The sequence below is a fragment of the Stylophora pistillata genome, chromosome 5 (assembly GCF_964205215.1).
Source record: "Stylophora pistillata chromosome 5, jaStyPist1.2, whole genome shotgun sequence".
Lineage (NCBI taxonomy): Eukaryota > Metazoa > Cnidaria > Anthozoa > Scleractinia > Pocilloporidae > Stylophora > Stylophora pistillata.
In genome coordinates, this window is record NC_142523.1 from 31702468 (window position 1) to 31723198 (window position 20731).

At 39.7% G+C, this 20731-nt stretch overlaps 1 protein-coding gene, 1 long non-coding RNA gene and 2 pseudogenes across 2 annotated transcripts in view; 2 read left to right on the top strand and 2 right to left on the bottom strand.

Moving 5' to 3' along the window:
• Positions 1 to 20731, bottom strand: part of LOC111347607 (uncharacterized) — a 563268-nt gene that overhangs the window by 488357 nt on the left and 54180 nt on the right. The gene's annotated exons all lie outside the window — the stretch shown is intronic.
• Positions 8116 to 9007, top strand: LOC148731460 (uncharacterized; annotated as a pseudogene).
• LOC148731461 (uncharacterized) lies at positions 15339 to 17188 on the top strand (annotated as a pseudogene).
• On the bottom strand, positions 16687 to 20198 carry LOC148731462 (uncharacterized). Its single transcript, XR_016001655.1, has 3 exons — positions 19760 to 20198; positions 18187 to 18507; positions 16687 to 17618 (listed from the first exon to the last, which is right to left on the bottom strand). It is a non-coding gene; the product is annotated as an uncharacterized LOC148731462 (long non-coding RNA).

The window sequence follows — 20731 nt, forward strand, 5'->3', positions numbered from 1 at the left end:
TTGTGCTAGGGTTACCCTGGCAGGAGGGTTACCCTAATGTTCCCACATTTCTTCTTTTTTCATCGACGTGTTTACAAGGCAGCTAGGGATACCCTAGCTGCCTTGTAAACGCTCTGGTGGGGATAACTCGCCTACCTGGGACAACTTTTTACTTGTTTCCAGACCCTTTGAACATTGATAACAATGCGTGCGGTTACCAAGCATAGGTAAGTTGTCCCGGGTGGTAGGGTAACCCTACCTGTGAAATTTTGCTTGTAAACCCGGGCTATCTTTGACCCGCCTGCTAGGGTAATCCTAGCACAAGGTTTACCCTCCTTGCTTGTAAACAGGGCCTAAAGTAACTAAAGCACTCAGGAATAATGTAAACAATGTTTATTGGCGCCGTGCGGCACTTTGAGCCACGTAGAGACTGAATGGAATGACTGCCGAGTGACCTTTTAAATTCTGACCCCCATTGTGACCAGTCAAGTTTTTTGCTTTTAGGAAAAAAGAAATGCACTTGAAACTCAAGTTCAGCGAGAGTAAAATTCACAATTAAAACATAATTCTCGTTTTCAACCACTCATTATTTGCAAAGGAGAGGGTAAATATTGATATAAATTTGGTCTTTGTGTACATGTAGAATGCTGTACGAAGCGTAGGAAAAGCGTTTGCTGACAGAGGTATATAGTGTTTACATGAATGACTGACAATTACGTCAGAATCGGATAGAAGTACCCTCTGTAATCAAAGGACTGTCTTGGTTTTTTAAACATGGAATGATGTACCGGATTGGGAATTCAGAGTGTCGCGGTACGCGTGGTGGAATGTTGCCATCAATGATGAAAGATCAGTGGCGGATCCAGACCTGACGCTTACAGCTTTGAGACTGAAACTCTTACATCGACAGGATTGTATAACACTTTTTAACTGGCTGATTTTTTTTTAATGAATCCAAGTAAACGGTAAGCAGGCAAGGAGTTATAACGTGCAACCACGAGTAGTGGGAGGGGGTGTGGGGGAGAAGTAATTTGCCTTAAAAGAGTCCAACAGTGACTTTCTGAACCAAAGTTTGGACCCCCCAATCAAAAATTCCTGGATCCGCCTCTGAAGATATAGGTGAAATGAATAGCTTATCGAGGGGCGTTATTGGTATTCACTCAGATGGTGTGCGCACTCCGATTACGTTGCATTGTGGTAGCATTATTTTCAATGTGCTGGTGAAAGCGGAGACTTTGGTACGTAATTGTCGCGTATTCCATCGTTCTCAAAGAAAAACGCAAGCACCGTACGTCGTTCTAGTATCTAATTTGAGACCGGTTTTCGAGAAGGTCAAATTTGCTGTAGGTCGTATTTTGAAGACTCTCAAAGATTTAGATGGCCACTTTGATCCTTCTTGATCATCTCTAACCAAACGCTCTCCAACGTCTATCAGAAGGTCCCTGTCTTCTTACAATGTGTTTGCATGTCAAGGGTCAATAGTCCTTTTTACAGTTCCCGGCGCTATATTGGATGTGTAACCGCGCAAACATGATAGCGAGGTTAGTGTTGAGTCGCGTTGCGAGTTCTAGTGAGAGTTTAGTGAAATGTGGTGGTGCTCTGTCCTTTTCATCGAGATATTTCGACAATGAACGATACTTTCCCTACGCAGGATATTCTTCCTTCTTCTTCGAAAAGAAGAGGAAGACACTGTGCCGCGTTTTGGTTGTGCTAATAGCTATTATGACACAACAGGCAATCCAACAGGTCTGCATTTCTTCTCGTTTCCGAATGACGTCCAGCAGCGAATCAGATGGTGCAATCTCTTGAATCGACAGCATGGAAAGAACGGATTCTTCATCACAAAATCAACTTCTTTGTGCTCAGAACATTTCAAAACAGAAGACATGCGAGAAAACGTGGGCAGGTCGCTGGAAATTGGTGAAAGGTTTATAATGTTTGTACGGTTGTTTTGTTGCTTGGATACCAAAAGAAAATGGAGCTTTGATTTTCGGTATTGTAGTGTTTATGCTGGGATTTTTTTCTTCTTATTAAAAAGTGACATTTATATTTCTTTGTGCACTGTGGTCTTATACGATATCTGTGAACTGAATGTAAAATTATAAAATTATAATGTAAAATTAAAAATTTAATAAAATCATGAGTTTATTATTATATATATGGGCAGAACCATCTCGATTAAACTAGTCAGTACCGAAAAAACCACGGAAAATGCCTGCTTAAAGGGTCTCAGTGGCAACTGTGACCACTCAAGAAGAGTCATTTGAAGTTGAACAGGAATTATTTCACCAAGAAGTTGAAGCAGCTGTGTCAACTGTCAATGCTGCTTCATCTTCACCAGCCCTGCAACAATCAGATGTTCTTAGGCTGCAACGGGATATAGAGCTACTGCAGGTACAATTAGCTGACTTGAAAGAAAAACTAAGTGAAGTTAAAAATGAGAGGGATATTTATTGGCGTGCCAATTTTCAATTGACAAAATTAAAGATGATGAGTCTGCGGTTCTATGTTATACTGGATTCCCAACCTGTGGAGCACTCATAAGCTTCTATAATGTTATTGAACCAATGCTGGCAAAGATGCAGTACTGGAAAGGAGAGAAATTGTCGAATGAGAGTCAGCCATACCAAACAGATGATAACAGAAGTAAGCTGAGGCCTTCAAGAAACTGTCATTCTTGGATGAATTTTTGCTCATACTTATGAGACTAAAGGCTGGGTTATTTGTACAAGATCTTGCTGATAGATTTGGGATCAGAAAGAGCCTGGTGTCCAGAATCTGCATTACATGGATTAATCTTAACTATGTGGAGCTGAAAGAACCTTTCCCATTTCCAGCACAAGAACTTGTTCACAAGAATATGCTGCAAGAGTTTGCTCAATATACAACAACTAGGATTATTTTAGACTGTGCAGAACTGTTTATTATTTTTTCTGTGAATAATAATGTTAATTATTGTCAATAGGCTCTTCAAAATGTTATGTTTAAAGAATAGAATTTTGAAGCTCCTTCCCATGAAGACATAGTTTAACTCGCGTTTTATTGTCATGCCAATCACTTGCTTTATTTACACAATGTACAATGGTACCTTATCTTGATTTCACAAGCCCAACATCATCTTTTTTCCCTGAGTACTAACAACATTAATATTAATATTTCTTAATGTAAGGAAAGATTACACCTAAATCAATTTGAGCATTAAATTTGAGCTGGTGAAGGTGAAGCAGCATTGACATTTGACAGAGGTGCTTTAACTTCTTGGTAAAATAATTCCTGTTTAACTTCAAATGACTCTCCATGAGTTGTCACAGTTGCTACCGGGACCCTTTTAGCAGGCATTTTCCATAGTTTTTTGGGTAGTGACCAGTTAAATCGAGATGGTTCTGCCCATATATATAATAATTAGACTCATCATTTTATAAATTTTTAATTTTACATTTTAATTGTACGTTACAATTTTATAATTTTACATTCAGTTCACAGATATCGTATAAGACCACAGTGCACAAAGAAAAATAAATATCACCTTTTTAATAAGGAGAAACCCCCCCCCCCCCAAAAGAAAAAAAATCCCAGCATAAACACTTCAATACCGAAAATCAAAGCAGGCATTTTCTTTCGGTATCCAAGTAAGAAAACAACCGTACAAACATTATAAACCTTTCACCAATTTCCAGCGACCTGCCCACGATTTTTCGCATGTCTTCTTTTTTAAAATGTTCTGAGCACAAAAAAGTTGATTTTGTGATGAAGAATCCGTCCTTTCCATGCTGGCGCTTCAGGAGATTGCACCATCTGATTCACTGCTGGAAGTCATTCGGAAACGAGTAGAAATGCAGACCTGTTGGATTGCCTGTTGTGTTATAATAGCTATTAGCACAACAAAAATGCGGCACAGTGTCTTCCTCTTCTTTTCGAAGAAGAAGGAGGAATATCCTGCGTAGGGAAAGTATCGTTCATTGTCGAAATATCTCGATGAAAAGGACAGAGCACCACCACATTTCACTAAACTCTCACTAGAACTCGCAACGCGTCTCAACACTAACCTCGCTATCATGTTTACGCGGTTACACATTTAATATGGCGCCAGGAACTGTAAAAAGGGCTATTTGCCCAAACTGTTTGCGAGATTTAAGATACGAATCAAACCAAGCAAGGGTATTACTCTTTATACCAAAACGATGGGAGAGTCTAGATAAGAGTATCAAATGCTCAACCGTATCAAATGCTGAGGACAAGTCGAGTAGAAGGAGTATAACCGACTTGTTATCATCAACAGCACGTAGTATGTCATTTTGTACTTTTAGTAAGGCCGTCTCAGTCGAGTGCAAGACCTTGAAGGCAGACTGATACATCACATCTAGATGGTATGACTTTACATGGTCAGTAAATTGTTCAGCAACGGCTTTCTAAATGATCTTTGAGATTAGCGTCAGATTGGAAATAGGACGAAAATTTGAAAACTGTTTGAAGTCAGCATCAGGTTTCTTCAGAGACGGAGATAAAGCAGCGACTTTCAATGCATTAGGCATTCTGCCAGTTGAGAGAGACAAATTGACAAACTTAGTTATTGTAGGTAGCAACACCGAGAAACAGCCCTTTAAAACCATTGCAGGTAAAGGATCCAAGACACATGACTTAGAAGAGGGCTTACACGCAAACACCTTTACTTCCTCTTGGCTAACCTCTCTAAAGTTACTGAACTCCACAGGACATGTTAATGGTATTGGCCGAAAGGGCCTTACGATAATATTTCTCTGAACAAGTTTGGAGAGAATTTTATCAATATCGTTAATGAAGAAATCAGCAAATGAGTTTGCCAGAGCAGAATTATCAACAGAGGGTGGATAACGCTTCCCAGATGGGTTTTGAAGTAATTTATTAACAGTCGCGAATAATATCCTTTGATCTGAGGGATGTTCATTGATGACTGAAGTGTAGTGCGCTGATTTCAATGTAGCAATTAGGTTGTTAACCACACAGCATTCACGAACATCCCGGTCCCATTGTAGCCGCGAAGCACGCCACCTCCGTTCCAGTCTTCTCCTTTTCCTTTTCTCAGCTACGACATCCGATGTATACCACGGTGCAGATGCCCTTACAGTTACCAGACGTTTCTTTTTTGGAGCATATTGGTCCAATAACTGTGACAGAACCCTATCATACTGATCTACCATCGTATCTAAGTCAGTAGCTTAATCTTGTAACAAAGGAGAATCCATAATGCCCTTACTAAAGGAGTCCATATTTAAGGAGTGTAATTTCCGGACGTTAATCAATTTTTTTCTAAATTGAGATTTCTGAATAGATAACACACAATGGATTGCAAGATGATCCGAAATAACAGGATCCTTAACTTTGGTATCCTTTATAAGTGAGTCATCTGATCTTGTAAAAACTAAATCAAGGGTATGGGCACTGGTATGAGTTCCACAATTGACATGTTGTTTCAGATCATATGACTCAAGAAGGTCTGTATAGTAACCCCCCTTCCTCTCTGGAATTTAGTAATGAATCAGTGGCTTTGATATTTTATGCTCATTGTTGAATTCTTACCCCTCCCCCAGCCTTTTCATTTTTTTGGCACAGTAGGGAAAAAGGAAAAAAACCTGCCACTACGTTAACGGTGAAATGATTACACTGTATATATTTTTAACTGAGTTACAAGTTTTTCAAAATACTTACCTCGAGCACTGAAATTTGTGATGAGTGAGGTACATGTGGTTGAAAACTATTTTTTTCTTGTGTGGGACCTGATCTAGAGTAAGATCTATTACAGCCTATAAGCACTTACACCTAATAAGTAAATTATGGAATAAAACTTTTGGCATTTTGATCAAAATCAAAGATAACGCGATCCGACCAACAGGTAAATTTGGGATCTGAGAACTTGTTTAAAATCATAAAATAAAACTAAAGAGCGGATTTTTATATTGAAAAATACATATCATGCGACTTTTTCGCCGTTAAGTTGAAAACATTGGTGTTCTAAAGAGGAAAGACCTGTGTTTATAGTTAATAGATTATGCAAATTAGCGTTATTTAAAATTGTGTCTATAAAAACTTTTTTCTACGATGTTCTTAAACACAAAGAGCTGTCTCTTTTAACTGAAGAGCATATTATTCCACACTTCTGAGGCAAGGTATATTTTGAGTTTATGGCCATTTTCATCTCCCACGAAGCGCTGATTAAGTAAAACAGCTGTGTTTGTTTTGCACGCTTATCGCCAACTAATTCAGTTATCATCAACCACAGAGAAGTGGACATCGAAGATCTTACCAGTATTATTTCCTTAACCTCTCTTCAGTAGCAAGATATTTTTTTTTTCGGCAGGACGCAACAGAGCTCGTTTTCCTAACAGCTTCTTTTATCCTATGCCGGATTATTTTCCCTCCTTCGAAACTTTGTTTACTTCGCTGTAATTCAATTAAAATCCGTTGGGATCTACACCAGTTGTCACGTGATATTTACTGTCTTAACTGCGCAAGCATTCATGCTGTAGTGTTTGTTTATCGGAAAGATGTCTGCCGAACCCTTAAATTGTTCTCTTTACGAAATAGTACAGACTCCGTGTGGGTCTAGTAGGGAAGAAGCGAAGCACGTTTTGCTCTCCGACTGCAACGCGGATATATCCGCCCATTTACTTAGCTTCCACTTATCCAAATGCAGCGTTATTACGGAAGTGGAGCTAATCATGGCAAGAACGGGAATACAACATTTGTCGAGAAGTCAACTCGCGGGTATGACAATCTGCCCGAGGCACCGACACTCACATGGAAGATTCTGGAGGGGTCCAAGATCCACACCGGGAAAACTACAGGTGTGTCGGGCAGCTACGTTGTAAACTTCCAAATGGCCGACCAAGTAAAACGTATATTTGGCGTAATCGCTGCTGTTGGATCGCGTAAGTACCATAAGCCTTAACTTGTGGTTTGCTAGCTCTATTTTCCAGCCCTGCACTCCTACAAGTCTACCCTTACTATACACTACTCCTAAAAGTTTCTGTTATTGTTGCTCACATTTCAACTTTCCCGTAGCTCATACTAAACTGCCGAGTAAATTTCTTCCTTTTTCTAAACATTTTTGGTTTTCTTTGTTTTCTTTTTTGTTTTCTTTTTGTTCTTTGTTTCACTTTTGTTTTTGTTTTATTTGAGTTTTTTGTTTTTGTCTTCTTGTTTTCGTTTTTTTTAAACTGGCCTGCGTAGCTGGCAACTTAGTGAGCGGCAATATTCTGGAGTGGTGGATCGGGTGTGTAAATTTCTTCCCATTCCCCGAGCTCGCGTCGACGCACCTTACCGCTCAAGAATACTCTTCCTTTAAACACATACACAAGGACGTCAGCTGGTCAGGCCAGTAATATTATACATTACGATCGCGAGTTATTAATCGTTTGCACTACTCTATAGCTGTCTGCACCACTTGCCGGGAGAAGCATGCTGAACGATTGTTGAGTTCAAGATGGCGGGGTTCTGCCGACAGTTCACAAGACCAAGAGGGAGCAGTTTCTGAAAGGTTTGTTGGATCTATTTATTGTCCCTTAGATTCCGTACTTTTCTCACTGTGTATTTAGCTTGCGCATGCCACATCAACCATGCACACTAGGCAAGGAACTCAGAAAAATAATGTGTTAGTGGCTGTGGAATAAATTTAATATGAAAACAACACTGCTGGATAAAAGATGAAACCCTTCTTTTTGTCGCAAATTAACCCCTAAATATGCCTTTCCGTTTTACTGAGTCTTTCAATAAAAAGAGGCATTATAGCTGATAAATCATGTTCAGAAATGCTCGCTTACCTTTCCCGTTGTTAGTGAGACTGTCTTATTTCTCAGACCAGCCAGATCGGATGCGAAAGCTACTATACATGCACATTAAACCGAAATGGAGACCACTCCATTCCGTCATTTTCTCAATCCAAAGCCTTTCTCTAGTCCCGGCTGGGGTCCAGGGAGTGCTCAAGAAACCTCTCTTCAGAGCACCGACACAGAGATTCTCAGCACTTACAACGCAGCGATGGACAAAATTGCCAGCAATATTACTTTCACGCGACTACCACTAACTTCACAACTTGAATCATGAGATGAATGCACTGCAGCACAACGACAATACTACATCCACAAAGCGGCTGAATACTGCATGCTGGTGTACGATGTGATAGCCCTAAACGACGGTAGGGGGCGCTTTCATGCCTTGATATCTCCTGGTGAAGAAAATAATGATAAAGTAGTAGCCGATGACGTCCTTAAAGCTTTGATGACCGCTTACAAGAATGCTGAAGCCAAAAGCACCAAAACGCAAATTCTAAGCCTTTATGCCTATAAGTATTCGATTAGCACGTTAAAGAAACTGCACTCACCATACGATAAGTTGTCAACTCGTCAGATACAAAGAGCGCGATGTCATGCAAAAACAATAGGTCCTGGAAGAGTGCCTGAGAAAGTCACATCATCATGTGCGCATTGATATGAGTAAAGTGGACCATTTTATCGAGTTCATTAATCGTCCATATTTTTACCAGGATGTGTCTTACGGAACTAGGTCGCTGCAGTTAGACAGTGGTGACACCATTAAGATGCCGAACGTCGTGCGTACAGTGACGCGCTCTACAATGATTAGCCAGTACATGCAATTCTGTCAGGAGGAGACGTTTGAACCTCAAAGTCGCTCCACTTTATTCAAGACTCTTGAAGTCAGAGAAGCCTCACAGAGAAAGTCATTGCAAGGTCTCGACAACACTACTGCCGATGGTTTAGCTGGCTTTCATAAAATTGAAATGATAGTCGACGACTTAGAGAAAGGGGGAATGAAAAGGCAATGGAGCGCTGAAGTTCTAGAAAGACTGAAGAAAGCAAAACGCTACTTGAACACTGATTTTCGCGTTCATTGTAGTCCAGAGGAGGCTGTATGTCCGGATCATTGCCGTAAGCTCGCTCTTGGTGATGAACAAGATCTCGACTTCCAGGAAAATTGTTCCCACCAACACACAGAAAACTGTAAGGAGTGTCCAAAATCTGCGAAATGTCCTTGATGAAGTCGAAGACAAAATTCGAGGACTGTCTTGGAGACCTTACAGCAGCGAGCAACGAGATGATTTCCTCTATGACTTCAAGCTGGCAAAAACCGACATTTTGCAGTGGAAGGCTCTCATTGTTCCCTCCATAAACCAGGAAGTAGCAAAACAAGATCAGCTGAAGATGATAAGCACCAGTCAAGACTGTGCACTGGTCATAATGGCGTGGGAAATGAAATTTATCCAGCTTAGATTTCGTGAGAAGCAGTCCAATTGGTTCGGCAAGAGAGAAACGAGTTTCCACATCTCGACAGTGCTCACAAGTGATCTAAAACGACAAAGGAAAACTAGAACTGCACTCCTATGCCCATCTGTTTGGCACCTGTCAGCAGGATTGGTTCGCCGTGTGTTCCATCATAGAGAGTATACTGAAAGAAATTAAAACCAAGAAGCCCCACATCACTCGAGTTTACATGAGGTCCGATGAAGCTGGCTGTTATCATAATAATTCTCTCATTGCCGCAGCAAGAGACATCGGTCAGCGGGAAGGTATTGAAGTCTTTCGGTATGACTTTTCAGAGCCACAGTATGGTAAGGATGTGTGTGATCGTATCCTGTGCCCAGTGAAAACATGCATCCGACGTTTCTGCAACGAAGGACGCGACATTCTAACAGCGGGAGACACGAGAAAGGCGCTCTGTGAGAGACCAGTGAAAGGTACATCCGCGTGCGTATGCGAAGATAACGGGTCTAAGAGAACCTTAGAAGTGAACAAGATAGATGGACTTAGCAAGCTACACAACATCCAGTTTGGGGATGTTGTACGTGCGTGGAGGTTGTACGAAATAGGGCGTGGCAAGGAGATTTCTTACGACCAACTAGTTTTAAATGACCAAGGGGACACCGCTCTCGTTGTAAGTAAGGAGTTCTTCCCTTTTCTTAATGCACGTGTGTATGAATACACAGTTCCTGGAACAGAGGTTTCAAATGAAGGCGATGATTTGGACGATTCAAAGATGGACATGTTTGAATGTTTGGAGCCTGGATGCGTGAAGAGTTTCCAAACGTTTTCAGAACTCGAGTTACATTTGAACGTAGGGGACCATTGTGTGAAGGATGAAAGGCTGTCAGAAACAGTATATGATAAACTCCGTAGAGATTGGGAAGAGAGGCTTACAACATCAGTCAGTGCGAAACTAGTACCCACCAGGTTGTACGTGACTCAATGCCTCCAGTAAACACTGTCAGTATGGGCTGGGCCCTACCCGAGCCACGAGCAGGATCCACTAGATTCAGTTGCAAAGTTAAGAGCAGTATTTAACGGCAAAGTTTGATCAAGGCGAACAATCAGTGCTAAAAGCTGACCCTCAGCAAGTTTCAAATGATATGCGAAAGGCAAGAGACGAGCAGAGCAATAGGTTGTTTGACCGAGACGAGTGGCTTACCAGGAGCCAAGTGCAGGGGTTTTTCTCTCGCCTTACAGCAAACAGAAAAAGGCAACGAACACCCTTAGAAATCGAGCGAAATCCGAAGGAACTGTCCCTAGAGGAAGAGGAAGCTGAACGAAAACGGCTGATGGAACACATCCTTAATGAACTAAAGCCGCAGCACCCTCTGTCCTACAATGCCTTTAATCTGTGCGAGTGCGCAAAGGAGAATAAGCTTAGTCTTTTTAGTGTAGTAATCAGTCAAAGAAATCTTGTCGTTTTTTGAAGTACCATTTAAATCAAGAGACAGGAAAAATGACCTTATTGAGCAACTGATGTCATTTATACAGGAATGCCGATGCTTTAATTAGACTATATCAGAAGCTGCATAGCCCAGGAAAATAAATGATGGTGCCTGTGGAGTGAGTTTGTTTTAGAACAGTAGGCACAGCCTCAAAGTAACCTGATAAACAGTTACACTCAGCGAATTAACGTACTCACTTCTGAGAAAACTCACGAAAATCTCTCAAAATTTTCGTTTTTAAGTTTGTGGCGATGTTCTTAACTCGCAAAAATTAAAAGAGAAAAGAGAAAGGAAAAAATACTACCCTGACCGCGAGAGATGTTAGTAGTATTTACTCGTAAATATAGGTTTGTGATTTTCTTAATTTCGAGAAATTAATGATATGTGAATTTTGCAGGAGTTTATTAAAATGCCAGTTTGAATCATTTGTATTATTTTTCAATTTGTCCCGGCAGGACTCTCCAACTGTCGATGGCTCAATCATATTGCATATCTTCGGGATTGGCGTTTGGTTCGACAAACCTCTGAAACTAGATGTTGCGTGACCAGGCGTAACTGACTCAGTCACGTTAAAAAAGTAATCATGTAAAATTCACCTCTTTAACAAATACCGTTTTGAAATGGTGAATATATGAATACAGTATATAGGAACTGTGGAACGAGAAGAAATTCATCGCAATTATAGACGAAACTTTTAATTTGCAAAAATAAACCTGAAAAATTCATGCTTGAACGTGTTTCGAACCCTTGACTTTTGCAACACCTCCGGTTCAGCGCTCTAACCATTAGGCTAACAAACCAACTGTGATGCCATTCTACAAATGATGATGAAAAACTTGCTAACCACGTAAAATGAAAACTTTAGCAAATAGCTGGAAGAAATGGTCAAATCTGGCAAATTGGCCACAATAATAAACACGAGTGAAATGAACAACTTCTTCAACAACAAATTCACTTTGGCACGTCGTTGATAACTGAAAACAAAGGCTAGCGCTCTTGAACATTAAGTAAGTTCCTCAAGTCCAAAAAGGATACAACAGTAACGTTTCCAATTTTATAGAAACTATTGTTTGCATGGTCAAATATTGCTACGGAAACTATTTTGGACGCGTGTGTCGAAAAAACAAGGAACGCATGCAGCTAATTTGCATATGACTACAAAGAAGGATTTTTCTCAAACATTTCCTCCATGCCATGTAAAACGGACAAAACAATTTTTTTATCGATTTTGATACTTCATTAAGGAGTTGGTACTTTATTTTCAAGCAATTTTTAGGCCGTTAGGGCTTACAAATCGGATTCATGTGCGGATCGTGTTACTTTGGTTTCGATCAACATGGCGAATATTTGTTAAATTCGCAAATCTCCCTGCGGCGCGCCATGAAAGTGCCCAAAAGTTCTATTCCATAATTTACTTATTAGGTGTAAGTGCTTATAGGCTGTAATAAATTTGACTCTAGATTAGGTCCCACACAAGAGAAAATAGCTTTCAACCACACGTACCTCACGCATCACAAATTTCTATGCTCGAGGTAAGTATTTTGAAAAATTTGTAACTCAGTGAAAAATATATACTGTGTGATTATTTTACCGTTAACGTAATGGCAAAAGGTTGATCTTAGACATATAAGATAGAAAGCTCGTTAGATTTGAAAATACGGCTTCAGCAGCATTCGACTTTTGTAGCTAAATTATGGAGGTCCTTGGGGGGAAACTGGGTGCCTTTGAGGTCACCTTGAAAAATATCTCGTAAAAAGTGAAAAAACCAGACTGGTTCAAAATAAACGCAATATTTGTTCATGGGATAGAAGTCTCGACTTTTACAGTAAAATTCAGGGAAATCGGTGAAGGTCCGAAATTTGCTTTATGCGTTCTTAGGCGGACAGCCTCTTAAAAAGGTAAATAATATCATTTTTAGCTCCGCAGGGTTTGCTGGCTGGTTTGTAGAATTTAAAACATGCGCAATATTCACGCCAAAGCCGGTCCAAAGATATTCTGCTTAAACAGTCACACTGTTGTAATAACAGAAATGGAAGACGAATCAGGCCCATAGCCACAACCTGAGTTTGCTCGGTTTTCGTTTTTGGAGTCCTCTCTGAACCAGTGAGAAACCAGTGAGAAAACTTATAAATAACACTTTTTTCAGACATTGTTCTGTTCTTAGCTAAACCTGGTGTAAAGGATAGTGGAGAGCGAGTTTTTTTTCTTTTATTTCAAGGCTATTGCCCTGCTTGTCCTGTGTCTGTGTCTATTATTACAATCTACAAGATTTATCCATAATTGACCCGCGCATATTTTAGTAGCAGTCTCCTGGGAATGGGATGGGCCCGGCTGTACTTTCGCATACGGGCCCTCTCCTGCTCCCAGGACTATTTATATGTGCCAAGTTTTATTTCTGTTAACCTTGAATTGTAAATAGCTATAAATATCAAAGAAATTCTAAAGAACAATCATTCACAAACACTGAATGATACCTATATTACTTCGTGTATAAACTGCATATATATGAGTGAATAGTAAGCAATTTGCAGAAAAATTTGCAGTTCAGTTCTAAAAAAACAGCCGCGATTATGTGCGTTGTAAAGTATTTTAGGTTTTTTTATTAACATCATTCTGCGTAAAATGAAAACTTTAAACAAATGAGGACAATTATTCTAGATTCCTTTGTATGGCACCTTTTAGGCAAATATAACTGAGTACGACGAATTTTTTTCAGTTCGTATCAGAGTTAGTTCAAGGTTAACCCCCTGTTTAAAGTAACTGAGCCGTCGGAAGTGTCTTTTAAAAACAACCTGTGTGTGAAGCAATAAGTTTTGAACTACGAGTGGTCCCCATCTTTCCTCGGAAATATTAGAGTTCACAGGCGCTCGCGTCTCGCTACCTCTGCTATATCCCTGAGGAAAAATGGGAACAACTCGTAAATAAAGATTGGGCCTAATTTTATCAATTTGATTACGGGGAATATTCCTATGATGATGTTTTGCAAAGTTTGCCTAGTATATCAGTTTACCATACCAAAACATTTTGTAAATAATTGGCAGTTCTAGCGTTAACGGCTTGATAACAATTCAACGATTTGATTTTGTTTTGAGCTACTGTTTTCTTCCTCTAACGAAAAAAAAAACAGACAAACAAACAAACAAATATTTTTTAGTCGAAAAAAAGTCACATCTAGATCTTTTTGCAAACACAAATCAACTGTTTGTCTTAATTAAGCTGTCAAGTGGTAAGTAGGGAGGGGTGATCTTTTAAGTTACATATCTTATAGTATGCATATTTAGTTAAGGTCTCAGTCTGTGAAGTTTAGAAGTATAATAATCGATTGCGAGACCTCTGGTGATTTTTTTCCTTAGATTTTGAAATTCGACGAAATAGAAACTAACACTAACAAGTAGATGCTTGTGCGGTTATTATCTTTCGATTTTGCTTTTGGAGCGAGCAGTGGCTCCTTTCCTTCCTGCCCCTCCCCTTGCCAAGTATTTAAGCGTGGTATTTGTTGTCGTCTCTTTGGGAAGCTCCTTATCTTCTTTGTCATTATTTTGGCGGAATCCCGAAAAGAGTACCAAACTTCCCTGGCACTTGCTTCATTTTCTCTCCCCCTCCCCACAAGTCGAAAATGTCTGTGTACGCCTTTGCTTTCGATCCGTTGCGGTGACTTTGGCGTGTACGTCGTTCCGGTTTGATGGCTCTGTTCATGTCGCAGAAAAGTCACACTTGGGTTTTTCATCTTATGATAAAACAGTACCATTATTTGTTTTCTTAAGACTGAAATTAAATTTTTTCTTTTAACTCTGAATAATTGGAAAAAAAAAGGAAACACCCACAGCATTGGAAATGGTTTCTCGACACGGAATTTAAATGAGCATTTCATCTTGATATGATACTCGTATAAAATGAGAAAAAGAAAAGATACAAAACGCATATAGTAAACTTTATTCTGAATTCGTAATTCGTGCGCCGTCCAAGAGATGGATTGGAAATGTCTAAAAAGGCAGTTTCATTGTTGAATCGCGGCTATTTCTGTGCGATAACGTTACTGTTGATATGTGGAAGATGTATTAGCCTGTTTCGGTTTTCCCTCGTAGATGTGCCGTATTAGAAACTATCCGATTGAATAAATGCTGTAAAACAAGATGAGAGTGACTCTATAGTGAACTCAGGGATATAATGTACAGAAAACTGATAACTTCTTACTAACCGAGTACAAGGTCAATACTGAGGAATATTGGTCGGAGGTAGTGGCAGTCCGGTGCGCTCAGTCCTTCCAAACTCACCAAGGGCCAGTATACCCCACTATAGCTCGAGCATGTCCAGTTGTTACTTTGCTGGTATGGGGACTAGTTCTTGCAATAGGCTCTGAAGACTTTGGCTTAAAGGATCCACTTAGGCTGGCCAACCAGTGCGCTTCCAATTGCCTTGCTAAGGCCAGCGTAGTGTGTAATTGTAGGCCTCACGGAGAGGTACCCCACTCATGGAAACCGTAACCCCATGAAAGTCTCAGACATGCGCAGATTACATTACTTTGTAGCACTGCGTGAGAAAAGGAACGCAGGCTCGTGCCGTGAGTTGTTGACATCCAAGTTTCAGATTTTTGTTAATTAATCGCCGGCCGACTAACCGACGATGAGACCTGATGGCACGTAAAAGAGCTCACGGCAGCCAGTTTTCTTGAAAAAATCAGCCACCAGTCAAACAGAAGCCGAGAAAATATGTGAATTATTCCGAAGACATAGAAAAAAGCAGCATTGCAGTGCAAGTGTGCAGCTTTGTAAGTGAAGAAAAATTCGATCGACTCGAGAGAGAGTGTAAGGGTTTGAGGTCCGAAAACGCCAATCTAAAAGGAACAGTCAAAACCCTAAGGCGCAGTCTAGGTAAGTGTTTTTAAGGAGGGAATGGAAATGCAAACACATACAAATGTCTACGAATACTACTGCAGATTGTCTGAGCCACCAATTACGGTGACTGATTTTCATTCCCATTCCGAATTTTCGCCGGTTGCAACTTGCGCGATCGTAGTTGACACCACTTTTAAATGGTTTTAATCATAAACCGATAACACTCCCACCAAACAGAAGCCGAAAAAAAACAAACCTCTTGAATGTTAAGATAGAGTAGTCGATATTGCCGCATGGTCAGTAATAAAATGTACAGGCAAGTTAATTTTTCGGTCAGCAAATCATAACGACGCGTATCTTTAAGTGTCATACACTATCGAGAGTTTCTAAACATACCTCATTGATAGGATTTCTAGTCGGATATTTTTACTTTGTATTCTTTGTTACCATACTCTATCATGTGAAATCCGTGAGTTACATTTGACTAATTTCAATTGTCACCTTTTCATAATCTCAGTATTTGTAAAAGGAAGGAACATCCAATTGAAAAAGGACGTCTTGGGGCTCCAAATTCAACTGAAAAAGTGTCAAAACAAACTTACGTCTACCGAAAAAAAATAGAAACAAGTCAGCAACAAGTTAAGAGGGACAAGATCTGCTTCCTCAAAACTGAAAAAGAAATTGCAGGGGAAATATGAGTTTGTCAAAAAGGGATATTCTCTTGTGGAGACATTTGCACGTGGTAACTATGGATACAACCAAAGAACTTTGATGTTTAAGGCTTGTGTCAGATACATGCAACATGCATCTTTGTCATCTTATCAAAAGACACCTGTAGCATTACATCTGATTTTCAATATTTTGTTTGATTGGGGCCCTCCCACAAACTTTGTTGTCTCCCCAAGTACACTTTCTGACTGGAATGTTCTCTTAGGTGAAGCAGACAAACTAATTTTACGCAAGTGCTTCTCAAACTCTAAGTATGATTTTCATCTCTGGAGCGATGACTCCCACAAAGGAGGAGAAGAGAGGCACATAGTGGGTGTTCAAACCTGGTGCCCTAGAGAGAGCAAGCCCCAAGCTTATGTCCTAGCAAACAGCCTTACAGCAAGCGGGTCTGGAAAACACCAGTCTGATGTGGATTATCATGTTGTGAAAAATGAATATGACATCACCAATGTTTCGGGGTTGGTTGGGGACAATGCCTCTACCCAAAAGGGAAAAGTAAATGGTTTCTTAGCAAACAACACCAAATTTTTTGGAAAAGAAATGTTCTTTGTAGGATGCTACTCACATGTACTAAACATCATGCTGAGAAGAATGTGCCAGGTTGGGTTTGGAGCAAAGGGTGACATGAGTAACCCCCATGTTTTACAATTGCTTTATAAAATATCTTGGCTCCATCATGAGCGTCCAAGCCAATACAAAGTTATGTATGTTTCTCTAGGTATTCTTAGTAAAGAGCCACCCCTTCCTCAGACATTCATTGACACAAGATGGACATAATATCACGAGACTCTCCAGTGGTATCTTAAGTATGGAAAAGCTTGTCTACAGCTTGCTGAGCGTCTCCTTGAAAGATTGCCAAAATCAGATAGCCACCCCACTATTTGGCAAGATGTCATTAAGATGAGCTCAAGTACTATGATTCAAGTTGAAGTCAAGTTTTTGTTTGAATTCCTTGACAAGTTCATCATTCCATCTCTGAACACATCCCAAGCTAGTGATGCAGAACTTGGTTTTTCCAGTGGTTACCTGGCATGGTTATGGCCAGCAACTGTTTTGAAGCACCATGAAACTTTAAGTGAAATGTTGAAGTCTCCATCAGAACATTTTCCTGTAACATCACAACAGGTAAAGATGTCATTGAAAGACCCAGCAGCTATTGACCATTTTCACAAACAAGTGCAGAGGCCAATGTTACAAGAAGCAATTAAAGAAATCAAAGATCATGGAGCAGAGTGGTTAACTTTTCCTAAGTTTTTTTGGCATGGGAGCTGATCAGAGATACCAAAGTCATTTCTGGCATTTGGTTTTAAAGCTTCTTGGAATTCCAGTCAGATCTGAAAATCAAAAAGAGAAGTCAGTGAACAATCCCTTTCATGTTCATGGACATTGCATTCTCACGTTGGTCTCTTAAAGGACAGAGTTGGATTAATTGAATGGGCCACTCTTTGGAAACTAAAGGAACCCCAATTGCTATCTGAGATCAAAGAAATGGCTTTATCACAACAGAGCTCACTCATAAGTAAAGAAGCCACTCCAAAGCTGTTCGAGTTCTACGCCAAGCACATTTTCAGCCTTCCTGTAAACAATGTTCTTGCAGAAAGACAGATCAACCTTTCACAACTGTATCTTAATGATAACATGTCAGAGTTATCAGAATAGGCCTCAATCACATTTGTTGAGAACATTCTACACAGTGGAAAACCAACACCAGGACCACAGAAGCTGCACGTGAAGTTCATGAAGAAAGAATGAAAGAATATGCCCAAATACTCACCACAGACCTTTTGCAAGAGGCAAGAAAGAACTTAAAAAAGATTAGAGAAAACAGCACACATGGGCCACTTACAGCAAAGGATGTTTACCCTAAAGCTTGGATAGAAAAGAAAGTAAACAATGACTTACCGGATATGATTCAGTCACTAAAGGCTGATGGTTGCAAACTTAAACTTCACTGGAAAGCTTCTGCCAAGGGAACATCTGCACTGGAGGGACAAAAGTCATTCAGCCCAACAGTAATTGAGGGAGTTACCAGTACACCTGATGGACAAGTTCCAAGACTCATGCAGCTAGCAGCACTAATGGTGTGGAACTATGGGGAGGAGCTACCAATTTATGATCTATCAAGAGAATGCCAGTTGTGTTTACAAAACCTTCCAAATGTCTTCCAACCTCCAACTACTTGTCTTTCCAGGTCCCACATGACTATACATATTACGCCATTGCCTACACATGAAGAATAATGTAGTCATGGGGGTGGCTCAGTAATTTTTAAACATTTTAGATTTGTACACAAGAACTGATTTCACTGACCCACACTGCATGAAGTAAATGTATCTCAACATGAATGCATTTTTACACACAGAGACACATCTAAAAATAATTAAAAAATGCTTCAATGCAACATGTTAGAACTAACCTGATAAAAGCATGTTGTATATGCCACTTTAGTTAAGTGAACAGAGCTCAATATCAGTTTTAGTGTATGTAGCATGTTAGCTTTGCAATATTGTAACTGGTTTTGCAGGGTATAAGTAAAGTGCATGGAGCCAAAGCTGAGACATGCATGTATTTAATCATGTTGTATTGGATCTTGAATTAAATTAATTGAACATTACATTCAAAATGACCAGTAGGTAAATGAAGCTGTAATATATCTGATTTTAAATTGTTATGCATAACTGTAGCTTAGTAGAATATTAAACAAACATTGAAATGCTGTCACTTCACTACAGCAATTTAAGACCATACCAAATGTAATATTTAACTACATGTTGATTATATCATTATAATGTTGCACATGTATAATTAAACATAGCATTAGCAGTACGTAACTTTCAATGTGATAAGTACATGACTTGTTTATAGGTGTTCTTGTACATTAAGTGAATCATTTTGTACAGGAAGGGCAAAGCTAAGTGATGCAGCCAATGTTATGTTACATACAGTTCGCGTACAATGTATAACAGTAAAAGATTAGATTTAAACACTGGAACTGTTAAAAATGTGCAAAGTTCATTATCCTGTCTTAATTTCCTTATTCCGTGTAAAAGATAAGTAGTACAAATCTGACCCGCAATGAATCCTCTCTCCCCTTTAAACGTTTTATTAAATATCTACAACGATGGAATTTTTTTCACATACAGACAACTTGTCATAGCCTCTGAAGCTGGACCAACACAAATATGAATATGCAGTGTGGTCGAAAAAGAATCAATGTAATGGTCGATCCTCCACATTCAAAGCGCCCAAAAGAAATAAGCATTGATTTAACAATCGATATCAGTCAATTAACATCATCAATAGTACAAACGAGTACCCGAGAAGTGATTGATAATTAACTGCTCTTGGTTCCTGTTGACGAATAAACCGGAGTTCACTCTCGGTCTCGGGTGGGCGATATTGAATATAAGCTAATCGACCTATTACCACCAACACCCCCAAGATAGGGTCAAGATAACCTAGTTTATAATCTTACCTCGAGCATCGTGCGCTTGCTTTACTCCGTCGATATAATTTATTTCATTCCTCCATTACATCTCGAACGCGCGTTAAAAAGATGAAAATAACTTTAATACGAACAACAGTGGGCTCCAAACCTCAATTTGCCTTGAAACTACGATGCCAATTCTTCAACTTGTCCGTTTCGAAATTCCAAATAATAATCACCACGCGCAATGAATGACAAAACAGTACGAAAAAATAGGAATTCTACCACTAAGTCGATGAAAAGAAAAAAAATAAAACGGTAGAATTCTTAACTCCGTTGCAGTCTTCGCGGTGTAAGTATTAAACTACCAGAGACTTTGTGTTTTGATAAGATATTCAACGGTAAAGTTTGAAAAGCGTAGATGGGAGAAGTAAACACAACAAGGGACGTCATCTGCGCATGTCTGAAATTTTCCTTTAACTCACGTGCGTACACTGTTCCGTGATTTATACACTATATGCTGCTTTGGAGTCAAAGTGGACGGTGGGGGTAGGTTTGGGGAAGGGGACAAGACTCACCCTCCCACCCAGGCCCTTGTCCTTATTTTTGACCGTCACAGGCCCCCTTGGTACTCTTTGCTCTTTGGTAAAAATTTCTTTCTTTCCCCAGCTTTCCGCTTCCATTAGAATCAATGAAGGCGGACATTTTTCTCTTAGAAAACTCAGAGTATTTGATTCCCCTAATTACGCCTGCTGAGTAGGCTAAGGCCAGCACACGTGCCCTATCCATATTTCCCCCTTCATTCTCGATTGCCATTCACTCTATTCAGGTGAGATCGCAAAATTCACCATTTAAACCAGCATTGTAAATTCACATCGTTTAATTATCTTTGATTTAATAGAAATTTACCCCAGGTTATCCTTAAGGAAATGGTATCCTGACCTCAATTTAACTGCTTTACTTTCTATAAGAGTGTCACTCTACTTTGTCTTTGCTGAATCGCACTAAAAGGTTATGAGA